This window comes from Trichosurus vulpecula, chromosome 6 (genome assembly GCF_011100635.1).
Source record: "Trichosurus vulpecula isolate mTriVul1 chromosome 6, mTriVul1.pri, whole genome shotgun sequence".
In the NCBI taxonomy this organism is placed as follows: Eukaryota; Metazoa; Chordata; class Mammalia; order Diprotodontia; family Phalangeridae; genus Trichosurus; species Trichosurus vulpecula.
The window spans coordinates 245,042,764-245,063,458 of NC_050578.1; the positions used below are offsets into that span (position 1 = coordinate 245,042,764).

General features: G+C 41.5%; 1 protein-coding gene across 1 annotated transcript in view; it reads left to right on the plus strand.

Annotated features, from left to right (window-relative positions):
- The window catches only part of KIAA1549L (KIAA1549 like), a 144,722-nt gene that overhangs the window by 94,158 nt on the left and 29,869 nt on the right, over window positions 1-20,695 (plus strand). The window lies entirely within an intron of this gene.

Below are 20,695 nucleotides of genomic sequence, written 5' to 3' on the forward strand. Positions count from 1 at the left end.
ATGGCCCTTTAAGTGACGTATGTTATCTCGCCTGGGCCTCCCAGCATCCGTGGCAGGTTACCTCTGACACTAGCCATGAAGCCTTGGGACACTTTCAGTTTTCTTACCTATTGAATGAGGGGATTGGCCTCAGTGGGCTCTAAGGTCCTTTCCAGCTCTAAATCTATGATCCCTATAATTATCCCCGTTTTATAGATGAAGACAGTGAGGTTCAGTGAAATAGACTCATTTGTCTATGGTCATAAATCTAGTAAGTAACAGAGCTGGAGTTTGAACCCAGATCTCTCTTAACTTCAAACCCAATATTCTTTCCACTCCATGGCATTATGCTGAACTGAAATATGAGAAATAATTCGAGAAAGACAAAGAGGGCCCCACTGGCAAATCTAAGAAAAGACAACTTGGAAAATTAATCTGTAGGATGTAAGTAATGTAAGTGATAAGAATAACCAGATCTGATTATTACCTCATTGTGGAAGGCCTTGAACGCCAGGCCAAGAAGGCCTGGTAGATAACATGAGAACTGCTGATTTTTTTTTTAGCAGAGGGGGTGGCATGACCAGATCTTTGCATGAGGGAGATTATTCAGATATCTGTCATGAAAGGTTGTTGTTGTCATCTTTGTCCTTCATTCTCGAAGAGGACCGTGACATCAGAGAAATGATGACATGACTTGCAGTTGACTTTGATTTGAGTGAGGGAGGGCTGGTTATGAAAGGTAGATTGGTGAGAAAGGGAGGGGAGGGCTGAGGACAGAGGCAAAAAGACCAGTTAAGAGGCTACTGCAAAAAATCACAGGATGTGGTAATGAAGAGTTAACAATATCAGATTGTAGAATAGTAACTAAGTGGTGTAGTGGAGTCAGGAAGACCTGAATTCAAATCTGGCCTCAGACACTTACTAGCTGTGTGGCCCTGGGCAAGTCACTTGACCCTGTTTGCCTCAGTTTCCTCATCTGTAAAATGAGTTAGAAAAGGAAATTGCAAACTGCTCCAGTGTCTTTGACAAGGAAATCTCAAATGGGGTCATGAAGAGTCAGACACGACTCAACAAAAATAACAGAGCGAGAAGATGCTTTACAGCATCATCTAGTTCAGGGCTGTCCAACCTTAGGTTTGTATTGAAACAATAGACGATATATTTTGATTTACCATTTTGTGAGAGCTCTGCAGTAGCTCGGCTTAGTTTACTAAATAAAGCATCTATGTAAATTTCTATGCTTGTAGGTGGGCCACATAAATTGCACCGCAGGCCGCAGGGGGCCCTTGGGGCCACATTTTGGACAGCCCTGATCTAGTTCTAAGATACCATTTTACAAATGGGTAAAGTGAGGCCCACAGAAGGGAGAATGACTTGATGAAAGGTACTTTTTCTCATCTCTTCTTTAGGACCAAACTTGGTCATTATAATTCTATAGCACTCAGGTCCAGTTTTTTGTTCTTTCCATTTTAGTTTTCGTAGTCATTGACTATATTGTTTGCCTGGTCCTGCTTACTTAGCTCTTTCTTCATCAGTTCCTTTAAATCTTCTCATGCTTCTCTGGGTTCTTCATACTCACCATTTCTTTCAGTGCATTAATATTCTCTCCCATTCATGCCCCACCACCTGTTTAGGCCCCCACTTGATGGGCATTGACTTTGCTTCCAAGTTCTTCACTACTATAAAATGAATGTTCCCCAACTTTTGTTCTTAGGCTTCCATTTTAAAAATGCTGCTGAAATATTTGTGAAAAACCACGCATTGCCAAAGTTAACTTTCTACAAAAAAAAAAAAGTATTAATTCCCCCAAAAAGAATGGAGAGGAAAGTTATGTCAATGGGAACCTTGGAAAGCATTTTGGAGAAATTGCTAATGAAGGTAGGAAAGAAGAAATGAAAGCAGAAGAGCAAAAGATCTGCTCTGAGTTGTTGTCTCTGTATAGCCGGTTTGAAGACAGAGGTGGCAACATATTGTGACAAGATGTTTGTGATGCTGCCCCCCCTCCCCCGACATTGCTCGGGTCTCACTTTGTTTCAGGTGAGCAGTGGGTGTTGGCTGAGGGCCAGGAGACAGAAGCCATCGTTTTAATGGGCTCCATTTGCAGGGGGAATGAAATATGAGTCTTGAAAGCTTCCTGGCTCCTGGCAGGATAGATTGTGGTGAAGACGCAGAGTTTTTCTATGTAAATTTGAAGGTCCCATTGCCAGCTGTGATAGAATTAATTTTTAGAGGATGCATTAATTTGCAATATGCTGCAGGGCTCTATCACTCACCCAACAATGGTGGGTGATGGGTACAGCCAGCCCTGGGCATTTCATGAAATAGTCAAAGTTTGTGGAGGGCTCTTCCCCCTCCTCTTTTCTTATTACCAGTTAATCAGTCAACAGGCATTTAAGTGCTTACTGTGTGCCAGAAAGCTAAGTAAACATAGGGGATAGAAAGAGAGAGGCAGTAGCAGCCTGCCTTCAAGGAGCTCACATTCTGATGGAGAGAGAACATGCAAACCCCCGTGGTCACACACACACAATATATATACAATATCAATAGAAGGTAGTCTTGGATGGAAGGCATTAGCAGTGGGGGAACTGGGAGAGGCCCCCTACCCAAGGTGAGATTTGAGCCGAGACACCCTTCCTCCATCATTATCTGCCTTCTCTAGTCCCCTGCTGCTGCCCAGAAGAGCCTTACCCTTCAGCCTACCATTCCCTCCATCAGCTCGCCCAGTAAACTGACCTGGGAGTGTCGCCACACTCCTGTTAGCCTTGCTGAGGCTGGTAGATTGGTTAAACTTGGGAATTCTGGACTGCGGTAGGGCTGAAGTGAATCCTGTGTCCATGCCAAGTCTGGCACTGATATGGTAAACCTCTAGGGTAGAGGGCTGGGCTGCCCAAGAAAGGGGGCAAGCTGGCCTAGGTTAGAAACAGAGCAGGTGAAAACTCCTATGCAATTCTGCCATGAAATTGGGCCCTTGAGTGACCACTGTACTTCCAGTATGATTTTGGGAAGGAGACCCAGACTAAAAACAGACAGATACATAGATGTGGATGGGTGAGTGGATAAATAATAGAGATAGATGTGGATGAATAAATAAATAAATGATATAGATAGCTGTAGAGGGATGAATGGATAAGTGATAGAGATGGAGAGATAGATGTGAATAAATGGATGTATAGAAAGATGAAGAGTAGATGAATTGATAGATGAATGTGCCCGCAGTGGTGTGAATATATGATGAAGTAATTGAAACAAAAAGACAAAGACATGGGGCTAGGCAAGTCGTACAGTCAAGCTATAGACTGATTTTAATGGAGTTACTGACAGTATTTTATACAGGTTAATTGCTGAGTCATCCAGACTTCAAAGAAGTATACAATAAAGCATTGGTTAAGTTTTTTATCTCCTTGTTCCTGGGAGCGAGACACTATTTTTACTCAAGCCTAACCAAATTGAAACATTTATGTTCTCTCACATATAGATAACCAGGCTGAAACATTTCTGTCATCTCCCATGTAGATAATCAGCTGCAAAGGCGGCTTTTCTTTGCCAAGTCTTCTTATCCTAAAACTGGTCTTGCCGTGCATAGACCCATTCTCAATTGACCCTGCCTTGCAGAGGTCTGAGAGGCCTAAACAGGATATAGCCAGCTCCCCACAGATGAATAACAAAATAAATCAGTGAACGAATGAATAAATAAACAGGTCTTTAAACAAGGAAGATGACATCTACAGTATTGACCCCAAAGGCTCCTGTGATAAAAAAAGCACTTTGTGAATCTCGAAGCATTGTAGAAACGGTTCAAGTTATCTTATGGTGGTTGTGATAGCTGTTGAGTGGAGTTGAGAGATAGGGCCAGCCTTGGGCGGAGGAAGACCTGGGTTCAGGTCTTGCCTCTGACCCACACTGCCTTGTGACCCTGGGGCAGTCAATTAAACCTCTCAGTGACCCCAGGCAACTTTCAAAGACTCTAAGTCACCAGCAGGTTGCTGTTCTACAACAATGAAGGGCATTTCCACAGTGGGTATTCCTAACTCCAATGGAATTCCTGGTCCCCCCCAAAGAAGTTAAGTTGTTCATTACCCATAGTGGTTTCCTATATTATATTGTTCCAGTAACAGTGAGAGTTGTTATTAACAGTGTGACCATTTAGTTGGATGGAAGAAGGAATTGGGGTAAGGGGGTGTTATTTAATCCCACAGAGCCACTATTTTCACATCTGTGAAAGCAGATAATAATACATGTATTACCTGAGGAAGACTACTTTAAAGTGGCATAGAAATGAACCTTATCGTCATCATTATATGGGGTGTCCCCAAAGTCTTGGGGCAGTCTTATGCTATTAAAGCTTAGGTAATAGTTGTGAATAGCTTCTCTTAAGTTATTAAAACTTAAAACATCATTAAGATTTTTAGGAAACCCTGTGTATTCACAGGGGCATTATGTTTTAACATAAAGAAGTATGTTTATGGTGGAATTTTCAAAAACAGTAGCTGGGCCAGTGAAAATGCTATTTTTAGGCTGGGCAGGCCTTCAGCACCCTTCAACTTGTACCAGCGCATGGGCAGCTGTCCTGGCTAAGGGTTTTCCTTATAACTGACCCCCTAAGCTTCTTCCTAGCTCTACGTCTATGGTTCTATGATCCCTAAAGATTTAGAGACCACTTTGAAGGTCAAGGAAAGAATTGTTGTTGGCAATCTGAAAGCCGTAGCCCACAACCCCGTGCATTGACACAGCCCACTGATCTGAACACAGTGGCCCCTGAATCAGGAATCTCTAGGTCCCTGATCTTTTCCTACATACTGTCTACACTTGTTATCCCAGGGCTGCGCATAGTCAGCAGGAGGAATAAAGCAGTGCAGGGAACATGCTGGACTCAGTTCATTGCTCACCTTCCATGGCTCCTGGTGAGCCAATATTTGTTTTTATGATTTTCTCTGACTCCCTATACTTTGTTGTTGCTTTTTAATCAGAAAAAAGTTTTTAATTTTTCCAGTTCAACTCCCTACCCAATGGTAGCATCTCCTCTGTAAAATTTTTTTTTATTACCACGTTAGTCATGTTGTGAAAGAAAACACAGACAAGAAAAAACATGAAAAAAATGAAGAAGTTAAAAAATAGCATGCTTCGATCTGCATTCAGACTCCATCATTTCTTTCTCTAGGGACGGATAGCACTTTTATCACAATTCCTTCTGAACGGTCTTGTGATCTCTTGTGCTTTGAATCTCTTAGAGATAATGTATGTAAAGTACTTTGGAGGCCTCAAAGTTCTCTGTAATGGCCAGCTCTTCCCGTGTACTACGGGACTCACCTGCTCCTTCTCATTTCCCCAGATTTCCCTGGACCCAACCCCATTTATCTGCCTGATCCTTCCAACTTTGTCCACTCCTCTCACACTCAATCCTTTGCCCACTGGGCCTGTAGTGTATGCTAGACAGCACCTGGCTAACCAGACTCGTGGGCCTCTCTAACCTCACACTGCCCAGCTGTCACCTTCACCCTGGCCTGATGTGGGAGCTAACAGGGAAAAGAGAGTCACCTGCATGATGCTAAATAGGGGAAACAGGCCAGATTTATATCTTTGGGAAGATGAGAATTAAATTTGACTAAACAATAAAAACTTTATTAAAAATCAATGTGCTTATGAATTCAACTTAAGAGGTATCTGTAAGTAGTGAAATGAAACTGGCAAGCATAATTCTTTAGATGCCTCCTCATCCCTTTCCCTCCCTCCCAATTTAATTCTTTGCATTCTCTTGTTGGTCATCCATAAAGGGAAAGATCAGGGCTCACATCAAACACTGACTGTAGTTCACCGGGTCCTGGGAAGTTGGTAGCTCAATTACAGAAGATGGTTTTGTTGTAGAAAGACCGAATAATAAGATGTTATTTGTCTGGCTTTTTCTTTTTTTAACAATATTTTCTCTTTCCCAATTATATGTAAAGACAGTTTTTAATATTCATTTTTTAAAATTTTGAATTACAAATTCTTTCCCTTCCTCTCTCCACTCCCCCATTCCTCCTCTCTGAGGTGGTAAGCAATTTCACATAGGCTGTACATGTACAATCATGCAAAACATATTTCCATGTTGGCCATGTTACAAAAGAAGATACAATCTGGCTTTTTTAGAAGTTCCAACCCCCCCCAAAAAAAGAAGCCAATGATGGTAGATACTGAATAGAAGAAATCGTCTTGGTGGATGATGTCACTGACACTGGGGCCCCCATCTTTACAGACCTAATGTTCTCTCTTGCCACCTCAGCCAAGTGGATGCTAAAAAGTGGGCACTGAGTTTGACCATAAAAGAAAATACGGGCATTTAGTTGCTCATAAGTAAAAAACCATCATTCTTTTCTCACCAGGTAGACATTTTCCTTAAAAATTCATTTTTCACATACTTTTTTGTGTCTCTCAAAGCATTTGTTCTTAAAAGTTCCTAACAGGCATTGCACTTGTTCCCTAGGGGGCTAGGCTATGTGGCTCATGCTGTATGGGAGTGTGTGTGAACACACTAGCCATTTCTTTGAAATCCCAGCACTTTGCAATTCTCAAGATAACTGTAAATTTTACCATACTTAAAAAAAAATCTCTTCCTTGTTTCAGAGTAGCGATAGCACGTCTAGCATGAGCCATCAAAATTTCAGGAAGAAAAACCAAAATCCCTCCAAAGTGTGCCTTTCCTCTCTGTGATTTAGAAGAGAAAAAAAATCAACCTGGCCCTGACCCTAACTTTTAAAGAGCCATACTGTGCCACTCTTGAAAGTTTCACATCCTTAGGTTACCTATAACAGATCATTGATAGCCAAAGTAAGAACAAGTCGGAGGTGTGTGGTCTATAAGGTCTCTTACAAATCTGTGATGTTGTGAGCAGGGTTGAAGTTCAGAACCATAACGAAGGTGGACCAGTCAGAGCTTTGTCTTGGGGCACTGAAATTTATAGGGCAGTGAGCTTGCAAAAGGCAGCTAAAATGTGCAGTGGATAGAGTGCCAGGCCTAGAGTGAGGAAGACCTCAGTTCAAATTTGGCCTCACTAGCTGTGTGACCCAAGACAAGTCACTTAAGCTTGTTTGCCTCAGTTTCCTCATCTGTAAAATGAGCTGGAGAAGGAAATGGCAAACTACTACAGTTTCCAAATGGAATCAAAAATTAGATGTAACTGAAATGACAGAGCTTGCAAACCTTCAGAAGCATAGAAACAAGGAAGCTGAGTGACTAGTTATGAAGAATAAATAGTTAAAATAAAGAACTTCCAGATGCTCTCCTTCCTCCTTTCCCCAACTCCCAGGGCCACACCTAGGTAAACTCTTTCCCCCACCAGGGGCCTTGGATATCCCACGATGTCCACCCGCCGGGATCTATCTCTGACCTCCATTGTCTCACCTGGATCTCTTCATTTGGGACATTTTAGAAGGCACATTTAATGCTGTTTCCCCCAGGCCCATCTTGTGAAGCTCACCCCATGCATGCAAATTGCTAGCCATGGTTCTTTTGTTGCTTGTTGGTCAAGGTCACTAGCAGATGTTATTTTAACAAACAAATCAAAAGCCTTTGGCACATCACAAATGGCTCTTGAAAGAGAACTCAAGGTCATGTTGCTAGTTACCAAGACCTTGGCGATAAAGCTCTATTGCTTTGGAAGCAGTGAGTAATGCCAGGGCCCCTAATTTGTCCATGGGAAAGAACCAGCATCTTTTATTCTCATCTGTAGATTCCCCAGAGTTTCAAGGTGCTTATGGCTCCATCTTTGGAAGAATCGTCAGGAAATGGGAGATGTTTAAAGTAGGATTGCATTTTTCCCTTTCTTTGTATCCCCAGCACTTAGCATAGTGCCTGGCACATGGTGGGTGCTTAATAAACAAGTAAATACTTAATAAATGCCTGTGAAAACTTAAGAGAAGGTTTCATTTTAAATAAAACAAGCGTACAACTAGTCACTCTGATAGGCACTGATTATGCAATTGTAAAACCAACATAGCCTCCGATCCAAGGAGTTCACATTGTCTCAACAAAAACAAAGTATATTCTGTATCTGTAAAATGCAGGGAATACCTGTCTCCCAGGGTTGTCGCTAGGACCAAATTGGATAATATTTGTAAAGCCCTTAGCACAGTGCCTGGCACACAGTAGGTGCTTCCCATACATTTATTGATGGATATATTCATGTAAATAAATACAAAATACGGACGATGCAAATTGCAGTTCGGAGGGGAAGTTGCTAGCAGCGGGGAGGCTTAGTAAAGTCTTCATGTAGAAGGTCCTACTTGAGTTGGACTTTGAAGGAAGTGAACTACTTTCAGGGGAGGACATGAGGAAAGAAAGTGTAGGCACGAGCCAGAAAGTGTAGGCGAGAGAGAGCCTGATAGGGTAGGCTAGAGCCAGACTGTGGAGGGCCTTAAATACCAAACAGCCGAGTTTTGAATTCCATCTGTGTGTTACCGAAGGGGATGGACTCAGCTGAACCTAATCTAACCCATTTGTTCTCACTTGATTTTGTGCCCATCTTTCCTTTTTTTTTTCATCGTTAGACACACCTTTAGCACCAGGATGAGCCAAAAGTCCAGTAGAAAAAGCATCTTTAAATGGGCCACTATTTTGCCTTGTACCACAATGTCTCATGCCTTCTAAATATGAAACTCTAATTCTCAGAAATACTGTCTAATAATAGCTGGCATTTATATAGCATTTACTCTATGCCAGGCACCGTGCTAAATGCTTTACAAATATTATCTCCTTTGGCCTCACAACAATCCTGAGAGGTAGGTGCTATCATTATCCCGATTTTATAAATGAGGAAACTGAGGCAAGCAGAAGTTAAATGACTGGCCTAAGCTCACTCAGCTAAGAAGTGTCTGAGGTGGGATTTTATTTTGGTCTTGCTGGCTCCAGACCCAGAGCTATCTAGACAGTAGGATTAACAATAACTGGCTGTATGTAATTCTCTGAAGTGGGAATCACATTTAAAGCTCTCAACAGCCCCGTGAGATGGCATTATTCTCATTTTGCAAACGAGGAAACTGAGGCTCAGAGATACAGTGACTTGTCCACTGTCATGCAGCTGACAAGTGTCAGAGGTGAGATTTGAACCCAGGTCATCCCAAGACTTAGGTTCACCATTCTATCCACTGTGCCAGGCAAGAAACAACTTGATACACTTCCCAATCTCTTAGGTGACAGACAGCACTCGGCCTGGGAATGCCATTGGAGGCATGGTCTTGAGAAGAAAAAAGAGCCATTCTGTTTTTTGGGTGCCCAGATTAGAAGAGGCAATATGGTTCAGTAGGAAGAGCATTGCCAAATGCTGGAGAGGATGTGGGAAAATTGGAACATTAATACATTGTTGGTGGAGTTGTGAAGGGATCTAGCCATTCTGGAGAGCAATTTGGAACTATACCCAATGGGCTATAAAAATGCGCACACCCTTTGACCCAGCAATACCACTCCTAGGGCTGTATCCCAAAAAGATCACACAAGTGGGAAAGGGACCTGTATGTACAAAAATATTTACAGCAGCTCTTTTTGGGGTGGCAAAGAATTGGAAATCAAGGGGATGCCCATCGATTGGGGAATGGCCGAACAAGTTGAGGTACATGAATGTAATGGAATACTATTGTGCTATAAGAAATAGGGAAGATACGGACTTCGTAATAACCTGGAAAGACCTACATGATCTGATGCTGAGTGAGAGGAGCAGAACCAGGAGAACATTGTACACAACCACAGACATATTGATTCTGTGATGACTAACTTTGATAGACTTGGCTCTCCTCAGCAATGCAAGGCTCAAAGACAGCTCCAAAGGACTCATGATGGAGAACTATGGAATCTGAGTGCAGATTGAAGCAAACTATTTGCTGTCTTTTTTTTCTCTTCTCTTTTGGTTTTGTTTCTTCTCTCTCATGATTCATTCCATTGGTCATAATTCTTCTTTGCAATTTGACTATTACGTAAATAAGTTTAATGCAAAGGTTTATGTAGAATCTATATCGGACTGCATGCTGTTTTGGGGGGGAGCGGAGGGAAGGGAAGAAAATTTGAAACTCAAGAACATGTAGAACTAAGTGTTGTAAACTAAAAATAAAAAATCTAATTAAAAGAAAAAGAAAGTGCATTGCCTTGGGGGTCAAAGGACCTGGGTTCAAATCCCACCACTGCCAACTTGTGACTTTGGGTAAGTCATTTGACCTCTATAGGTCCCAGGTTCCTCATCTAAAAAATAAGGAGGCTGGACTAAATGATATCTGAGGTCCTTCCAGCTCTATAGCTATGAATCTATGCTCTTGTTTGATATTGGGAATGGAGAATGGGGACTTTCGGTCCTGATCAGCTTTCAGGTCCCAGGCAGGGCTGAGCTGGGGAGGTTAGGAGAAAATAATAAAATGTCATATTGAAGTTCTATCTAGAAAGAAAACATGGAACAATGGAGAGAAACCTGTTGCTGATGCACACTACCTGCATGCAAGACATTGGACCTCCCTGTTCCTCAGTTTCCACATCGGTAAAATGAGGGGATTGGATGAGATGGCTTCTAGGGTTCCTTGCAGGAAAAGACCTACAATAATAAATTGTCTTTTCCTCTGACACTGGCATCATTTTAACTTCAGAGACTTCTTTTCTTTTTTGTGGAGGCAATTGAAGTTAAGTGACTTGCCCAGGGTCACACAGCTAGTAAGTGTTGGAGGCTAGATTTGAACTCAGGTCCTCCTGACTGCACCACATAGCTGCCCCAGAGACTTGTTTTCATGGGTAGTTCTGACTGTCTCTAAGTCATAGTTAAAATTCACACCTTCTACAAGAGGCTTTGTCCTGTCTTTCCTCTGAGACTACATCCAGTCAACACTGTACATACATGTATCCTGTACATACATAGTTGTTTGTATGTCATCTAACCCCCATTAGACCATGAGCTTCTAGAGGGCAGGAAGTGTTTTTGCCTCTCTTTGTAGTCCCAGAACTTAGTCCAGTGCCTGGTACATAGTAAGCACTTAATAAATGCTTATTGTTGTTGTTTTTGTATCATTTCAGTCATGTCTGACTTTTCTTGATCCCATTTAGGGTTTTCTTGGTGAAAATACTCTATGGTTTGCCATTTTCTTCTCTACTTCATTTTACAGATGAGGAAACTGAGGCAAACAGGGTGAAGTGACTTGTCCAAGGTCACACGTGTCTGACACTGGATTTGAATTCAGGTCTTCCTGACTCCAAGTCTAGCGCTCTATCCACTATGGCGCCACCTAGCTGCCCTCAGAAAATGCTCATAGGCTTATGGAAAATGAGGGCACCTTGATCAGATTTTGGGATGTGTGTATGGAGTTTCATAATACAGGATTATTAAATTGAAAGTGGACATGCCTTTGCCAGGAGAATTGGCACAACACATACGTGATTGGTACACTGAGTCAGGTAGACACATAGCAGCTGTCGTGGCCTTAATCCAAAGGCTAGGATGAGACTGTGAAAACGGTTCCCCTTAGAAGATGTCCATTTTTATGTTCATGACTCAGGAAGAATTCTGCAGGGTGATGTAAGGATAGACAGCTGGTCTTAGAGGTAGGAAGACCTGGGCTCAAGACTTGCCTCTGAGATAAGGTATCAGTCTGCATCTGTGGAAGGAATTTCTGTGCTAAGAGTTCCTTCCACTTTCAAAAATCATAGGATTGGACTGAAAACAAAAAACTCTTGAAATCATAGGCTCAAAAAAGAATCTTGAGAGGTCCCCTCATTTTCATGCAAGACCACGTCTGATGTTTTTCTCAAGAGATGTGAGAATATTTTGGAAGACCTTCAAACAGCAATTCCAGTCTCCCCTCACAACCTATTTCAGGAAATCTTTTCAAACATCTAATTTAATGTCTCTATCCTCCATTTTGGGGCAGCTAGGTGACATGGTGGATAAAGTAACAGCCTCGGAGTCAGGAAGACCTGAATTCAAATCCAGGCTCAGACACTTACCAGCTGTCTGATCCCAGGCAAGTCCCTTAACCCTCTTTGCCTCAGTTTCCGCATATGTAAAATGAGCTGAGAAGGAAATGACAAACCACTCAAGTATATTTGCCGAGAGAATCCCCAATGGGGTCATGTAGATTCAGACACAACTCAAATGATGGATCAACAATTTTTAAAAATCCTCATTTAATCCTGTTATTTTAAAAATTCTGTCATCATGTTTATGGATCATAGAACATTAGAGCTGGAAAGAATCTTAAGAGATCATCCAGTCCAGCCCCCTCATTTTTTAGACAAAGAAACTGAGCCTCAAAGCTGAAGGTGACTCATCCATCACACAGCTAGTTAGTAGGAGAACTGGGACCAGGATTTATGTCTCCTGATTTGTAGTTCATTGTCATTTCAACCACAGTGCGCTGATGGAAGGCCACTGGACGTACCCCTGGACGTACCCATGGTCATAAGATTTAGAGCTAGAAGAAAACTCAGTCTCATCCCTTAATTTTTCAGGTAGCTAACACCCCCAACAGGTAAATAAATGAACCGATGAAAAATCATTTCAGCTGAGCACTGTCCCAAGTGCTGAGGATACAAATACAAAGATAAAGTCAATGACTTGCCCAAGGTCACTCGGAATAATAGACAGCAGAACCAAAATTAGACCCCAAATCCCCTTGAATCCAAACCCGCTACTCTTTCCCCTACATTGCACATGCCACTGTTTATAAGCAATTCATATAGTTGAAAATTTGAGCTCAGTCTTCTCTGAAGATAAAATAATCCCAGGTCCTTTAACCTTGATTCAAAGATTGTGTTTTCCAAGCCTTCTTAATAGCTCTTGGCAAGAAGAATCATCAGGGAGCTCACCCAGATCAAACACCTTTATGCCAGGACACTGGGTTTCCTTGTCCCCATGAAGAACATAAGATATGTGTGTACATGTATAAAGGGTGGCCCAAAGGTTACTCAAGGCTAATGCAATTTGAAGCGTTGGTAGCTTAAAGTTTTAAGCTTAAAACACCCTGTATATCCATGTACGGGGCAGCTGGGTGGTGAACTGGATAGAGCAACAGGTCTGGAGTCAAGAAGACTCATCTTCCTGAGTTCAAATGGGGCCTCAGGCACTTACTAGCTGTGTGACCCTGGGCAAGTCACTTAACCCTGTTTACCTCAGTTTCCTCATCTGTAAAATGAGCTGAGAAGCAAATGACAAACCACTTCAGTATCTTTGCCAAGAAAACCCTAAACGGGGTCATGGAGAGTCAGACACAATTGAAAAATAAATGAACAAAAAACTGAAAATATACATTTATATGTATAGGTGTATATATAAACCCATATGTGTGCACATACATACATATATGTATGTATGTATGTTGTGGGTCTGAATGACTTATTCCAGGGATATTGAAAGATTAATAATGAAACGGAGACCTGGAAAGACCTTACTTTAAAATGGTCAAGGTCTCCTGTTGTATCTGGGGTCATCTCCAGTCATCGTGATGCATATCTGGCCACTGCACCCAAATGGTTCCGGAGGTGAAAGTGAGGCTGGTGACTTTGCAAAGCCCTCCCTCACTTAAATCCAATTCACTTGCATGTCATGGCACCAGCTCCCTGATGTCATGGTCCTCTTCGAGAACTAAGGACAAACAAAAACAAGGTAATAGAGCTGAGCTGTGTCAGGATGTTTTCCACAAGGAAGGCATTTGTATTTCCCAGCAGTTCTGTAATTTCCCTCAAGTTGGTTTCTCTGGCGTTCAATAGAGACATTCGACTTGCATAAACCCTTGACTGCCACAATTTCAGTTCCAAGCACAGGTTTGCTCTTTCGAGAACCAGCATGCATAAGGGGTTAATTATCACTTAGGAAAATGCTTGACCTCACCAAAATCACAAAGGTGTAAATTGAAGTAATTATAACACAACCACCTCCAACCCATCAAATTGTCAGTAAAAACTAAAGGCAAAGGAACTTGGAGCTGGCACAAGTGTGGAAAGATCAGGACTCTGTTGTTTATGGAATTGCAAAATCATTGAATTTGTTTGGAAAATAACTTAGCAGTACACAGGCAAAGTTACCAACATAATCATACACTTTGCACCAGTAATTTCTTCTTTAGGAATATGGTGGTTGTCCTTCATCCTCAAAGAGGATCAAAATGACATCACTATGTTAGAGTCAAGTTACAATGCATTCGGTTGTGGCTGATCAGATTAATGTGAGCTCGGAATGCTCTACCACAGGTTGGGCACAAATAGTCCATGTGAACATTTGGAGCGGATTCTCTAAATTTGCACATCTCAAGTTTCTTTTGAGCTACTTCAATTCTGCTTTGCTCGTAGAGCACAGCACCTTCTCCGATGCGGGCATGCCATGCTGGGTGGTGCTGTGCCAGTGTCTTCCATGTCACACAATCAATTCCAGAGTTTTTCAGAGAGAGCTTGAGAGTGTCCTTGTGTCACTTCTTCTGACCACCATGTGAATGCTTGCCCTATATGAATTCTCCATAAAATAGTCTTTTAGGCAAGTGTATGTTTGGCATCCGAACAACATGCCCAGCCCATCGTAGTTGCGCTCTCTGTGGTAGAATTTGAATGCTTGGCAGTTCAGTTCAAGAAAGGACCTCACTGTCTGGTACCTTCTCCTGCTAGGTGATCTTCAGAATCTTCCTAAGACAATTCACATGAAGCGATTCAGTTTCCTGGCATGGTGTTGGTATGCTGTCCAGGTTTCACGGGTATACAACAATGAGGTCAGCACAACAGCTCTGTTGACCTTCAGTTTGGTAGTCAGTCTAATATCTCTTCTCTCCCACACTTTCCTTCAGAGCCTCCCAAACACTGAGCTAGCTCTGGCAATGCGTGCATCAACCTCATTATCGATATGTACCTCCTTAGAAAGTATACTACCAAGATAACCTAACTTATCCACAGCATTTGAAACTTCTCCATTTGCTGTAACCTATGGTTCCACATATGGGTGGTGTGGTGCTGGCTGATGGAGTACCTGAGATACCCTGCAAGTATTATATAAAATAGAGATTTTATAGTAGAATTATTTGAACTATAGATAGATGGATGGATTGTTGTCATTTGCCCTTCATTCTCAAAGAGGACCATGACATCAGGAAGGTGATGCCATGATTTTCAAGTGAATTGGATTTAAGTGAGGGAGGGCTGTGCAAAGTCACCAGCCTCACTCTCTCCCCCAGAGCTATCTGGGTCCAGTGGCAACATATAAATCAGGATAACTAGAGGTGGCCCCCAGATGGATGGCTGGAGAAGTGATAAGTAGATAGAGATAGATAGATGATAGGTAAAAAAAGAGATAGGTGATAGGTAGATAAAGATAGATGAGACAGAGGCAGACTTGAAGCAACCTAACTATCCAGAAGGGAAATGGTTAAATTGTGGTCCATTAAGGTACTAGATACAATTATAACCAATAAGTTTGAGGGAAAAAAGATCTGGAAAAGACCTTGTGAAATAGCACAAAGTGAGAAAAGTAGAACAGAAGGATAATTGGTATTTACACATTAACTACAAGTTTTATAAGTGGACAAGTGAATGGGAATGAAGGACCAGCAAAAAATTCAATGGACACTTTGAGAGGCTGACTAAAAAATTATATTTTCTGTATTTAAATTAGTTAATTTAAATGGGCATTGTTGTAAAAGCAAGTTTATTGCATTATGTTAATGCTGGATATTAAATTAGCAAAAAAAATATGTGCATTAAAAAATAAGCTGTGTGCTGGAGTTGCAGGATGCATGCACAGGATGATCCAGGTCCAAGGGACCCGGAAGAGTTGGTACAGGAAAAGGGGAGGCATGTGGTGCAATAAAAAGATGGTTCTGAATCAGAGGACCTGGGTTCAAATCCTGCCTCTGATGCATATTACCTGTTTGACCTTGAACAAGTCACTACTCTGGGCCTCAGTTTCCTCATCTGTAAAATGAGAGAGTTGGGATCAGGTGGCCTCTGAGGTCCCTTCCAGCTCTGGACCTGTGACTCTATGAGTATCTATATCCTAATGCTTAATATCCAATTCTCTGTATCCTGGATAGGATGTAGTTTCAAGGGAAGTAATCTGGGAATGGTGGGTGGCAGGGTCAAATAAAGAATCCATCCCTAAATCATAGAAGTCAAGAGATTATTTGTATAAATGACAAACAAATTTGTTGTAAGCCATAAACCCCAACAAATAACCTCTTGGCTTCTGAAGCGTGAGACAGAATAAGTTTTATGTCTCTGGGTAGCTTGACTACCCACTCCATAGACCAAGTCCTTTAATAACATTATTCACGACTTTCATCCACACTGGACTTCTGTAAGAGAACCATCATAGATTATAGGGTTATAGATTTAGAGCGTGCAGGGACCTCAGAGGCCAGGCCTCCCAATCCCCTCATTTTACAAATGAGAAAATAAATTATTTTGACAACTTAAAAGCCTGTTCAAAATATTCCAATGGAATTCAATGCTTTAATAATTAAATGCAATTACATAAGCATTCATTTCTTTTGATATCTTTTGTTTTTATATTGCCTATATTTCCAAATTTGTGTACACACACACACACACACACACACAGAGAGAGAGAGAGCCACCTGTTATAAAAAGTATTTAAAAGAGGGAAGTTCTACAAAACTGACCAATGCATCAAAGAGATCTGACATTATATGCAATCTAGGGATTTTCTTGGCAAAGATCCTGGAGTGGTTTACCATTTTCTTCTCTACTTCATTTTACATGGGAAGAACTGAGGCAAACAGGGTTAAGTGACTTGCCCAGGGTCACACAGCTCATAAGTATCTGAGGCTGGATTTGAACTGGGGTCTTTCTGACTCCAGGCTGGCACTCTATCCACTGTACCACCTCACTGCAAAGGGGGGGGGCGGGGAATGTTTTCTCATGTTTCTTCTTTGGCACCAATCTTCCTCTTTATAATTTCACAGCAATCAATTTTGATTGTCTCATTGTTGAGATTTTCTGCTATCTCTGTCAATACGATCATTGTCTGTATTCTTTTCCTGGTTCTGCTTGTTTCCCTTTAAATCAGTTCAGAGTTCTTTCCATGCCACAAGCATTTATTTTGCATACACTATGTGCCAGGAACTTCCCCAGGCACTGGAGATACAAAGAGAAAAACAAAATTGGCCTTGCCTTCAAGGTGCTTACAACAGATTGTGAGTTCGTTGATGAATCCCAGGATGTAAGTGTTGGAAGAATGCTCAATAGCCATTTATTCTGATTCCATGAAGGGGAACCCACTCCCTCCTAAGCAAATCATTCGACTTACTGCACAGCTCTAATACTCTAGGAAGTATTTTCCTACCATTAAAACAAAATTGACATTTTTTTTGTAACTTCAACTCACTGTTCCTAGTCCTGCCTTCTGAGGCAAAGCAGCACAAATCTAATCCCTCTTTAGCAGAAAAGCTCTTTGCATTCTTGAAAATAACTCTCATATTTACCCCTACTGTGCCCCAGACTCTTCTCCAGGCTGAATGTCCCCAGATCCTTCAACCAAAAGTCTGCCCAATGACTTAACAGTAGCTCTTTGGGGAGTTACTATGGCCACAATACCCACCACCCTGCAACCAAACTAGTAATGAGTTTCTCCAAACCTAACTGGATTGGGCATTGTCAAAACGGCTCATCCCCAAAGCTCTTTTAACATAGCGGTACCTGCCTACACTGAGCTGATACAGCCCATGAGCACCCAGGGACATCGTCTGGACTCAGTGAGTAAGCAGGGTACTTCCATAGAGGTCAGATTGAATGGCGGTCATTTCTTCAGTTACACCTTAAAACAGTGGACGGTCTTGTGATTTTCTTTAAGTTTATGGTTAATGATTGAATGTTAATTAATGCCCCCAGGAGAGGAAATCAATTAGAAATTAAATTAATTGAAGTCCTGTTGACATGTTGCCCATCAAGACTAATCAATTATTTTAAATCAGATACTCTGACTTTATTGAAGCCATTAGTCAGTCCTAAGACTGAATAAAAATGATTGAATTTCCGCAAGCATGCTTCTAATAAATGTAACTACATAATGCCTTCTTTGTCCCGTATACAGCTCCTGAGAAACAAAACACTCCTCCCTCCCTATTCCCCTTCTCAGTGCCTTCCTAAGCCAGTGTCCAGTGCCTTGAACTTCTGTAAGATGAAAGTAATCTGAAAAAAAAAATTCACCCTGAGGAGTAGGAATATGTCATCCCTTTCAACCTTATTTGTATTTTAGAAGAAAACCAGAGAGAAGGAATTGCTTAAAACAAAGGAATTCATCACTAATAAAGAAATTTCAAGCATCAAAGGTAGGGTAGAACGATTGGAGGCTGGCCAGACTTCCTAGTGGTTGTCAGATTTTGCTGTATTGGTGACCATACATACATAAGGTCAGTTCTGTATATGGATGTAGCCCTAGAGTTGAAGTCATAAGGTATAGCTTTGAATCCTGTCTCTATGATTCTACTATCTGTGTGATACTGGGTAAATCTCTTTCCCTCTCAGGGTTTTCTGTTCTGATCAAATGAAACTAATGTGTATAAAGTACTTTGTGGTCCTCAAACCACCCTATAAATGTGAGCTATTATTTATTTATTTTGCTGTGTACCAGACCTACGATTTCTTCGGTATAAGGAATTCCTGCTGAGGAAATTCCCTTTGCTAATGCCACTCAACACCTACTCCACAACTTACAGGCTAAGACACAGCTAGCACGTGTCAGAGATGCTACTTGGCACCAAGGCTTCCTGACTCTCGGGGTGGCTCCCTATCTACAATGATAAACTGCTGTCTCTAAGCTATTGTCAATACTTATAAAATGGCAGACACGAATGAGATGAGCTTGGAGGAGGGAGCAAATGTCAGGCATGGAGAGAACAACCAGGACAAAGACCTGCATCTGGTAATGGAGTGTTCCATTTGAGGAACATAAAGAGGATATAATGAACCTAGCTAAATCTTCATGGTAAATGATTGGGTCCCTTATAGTATCTGTGGATAATAGTTGTAGGCATTACTTGTTAACACCCAAGATTGGGCTGGCCATGGATTTAGCCTTAGACCTACCCTAAAAGTTATATATTTTTGTTTTTTGAGGGGGAAAACTGAATTCTTAACATAACCTTTTCTTATTATTTTCCGAAAAGTGGAAGCAAAGCTCTGATTGGCCGGGGATCCCAATTAGTTGCACTCCAATAAATCCAAGTGATGAGCTTCCTCTTCAGATAAGAACTGACCTAGAGGACCTCTGAGGTTCTCTCTGGCTATGAAAATCTCTGATTCTGTAATTGAGATTTAAAAAGGATGTAAAAACTGCTGTATGTTAGGAGTTTTGATGTCAACCCATTACATAAAGGAAGGATTCCTAATTAAGTGAATTTTTAAATGTATTACTTTTCATTTCCTCATTCTCATAAAATATAAATGAACTAATTCAATACCATGAATATGAATGTGTAGAATTAATATGTTTTGTAATTCTCATATTTATAAAGCCCAGAACCTCATTGTGTTGTTGTAGTCAGGGAGACAGGACAGTTGAACTATGGGTATAGGAAGGTAGCAGCTGTTGCCAATGACTCTAACAAGGGTAGCAGCCTCTTCTACATTCTGAGGCTGACCAGAGACAGTATAGAAAAGGAGGGAAGCCCAAGCCTCTGAGAGGCTATTCCTGAAATTAACCCTTACAATGGTGATTGTGGGGCTGAAAAGAGACAAATAAGACAACCAGATGAGACCTCATTGTGTCAGCAGTGTGGCTTCTATGTTGCTGTTCCCCTGAGTAGTGTGTGTCCCTAGAGAAGACCTTGTGTGTTGGGCTGTGCTGAAAGCTGCCAGAGGTCTTAGACGTAGAGAACCCTGAAGAGTCAGGAGATGATGGCTCTGTCTTGCAAAGGCAGTGATAGCTATGTTGTCAGCAGCACCTTATAAGATCTTCCTTTTTCTCTCAGGTGTGTCTTTGTCAGTGACTGTAAGACCCTGACACATTGAGAAAATCTGTTTTTTTAAATAGTTGTATCTATTTTTTAAAATATTATTAGCAAATAGCTTTATTTATTGTTTGAAAATTTTTTTATCACCAAACTGTTAGAAAATACATAGGTAAATTGGCAGTAGAGAGGAACCATATAAAAAAGTAGTTAAGTTAAGTTTTCACCGATTTAAAAGACATTATCTTCTAATGCTAATATTTGAATCGAATCTCCTAATGCTAATGTTTGAATTGAAAGTGATGATCCGTGGGGCCTAGTTCTTCCATTTGTGATTAATTCTGTGACCTGTCACGACATCTAGCTTAGTACCTTAGTTTCCCCATCCATAAAATAGGGGTGATGCCTATATCCAGGGATGACCTTTGTCAAAATGATAAAGCAGACCAAGTTTGTAACACCCCCAAACGCAATCCCCTCTGCATGGTTTTGGTATCCATGTTCCTGCTTCATCCTGCCTTCAGGCTGTCCAGGGGCTACCCTTCTGGGGTTGGGCAGCTAGTGGATAGAGCACTAGGCCTGGTACCAGGAAGACTTATCTTCCTGAGTTCAAATCCAGCCTTAGATACTTTACTAGCTGTGTGACCCTGTGTAAGTCACTTAACCCTGTTTGTCTCAGTTTCCTCATCTGTAAAATGAACTGGAGAAGGAAATGGCTTAAAATGCTCCAGGATCTTTGCCAAGAAAACCCCAAATGGGGTCAAGAAGAGTTGGACTGAAATGACTGAACAACAATATTTTGTGCCAGGCGCTGTGCTAAGCACTAGAGA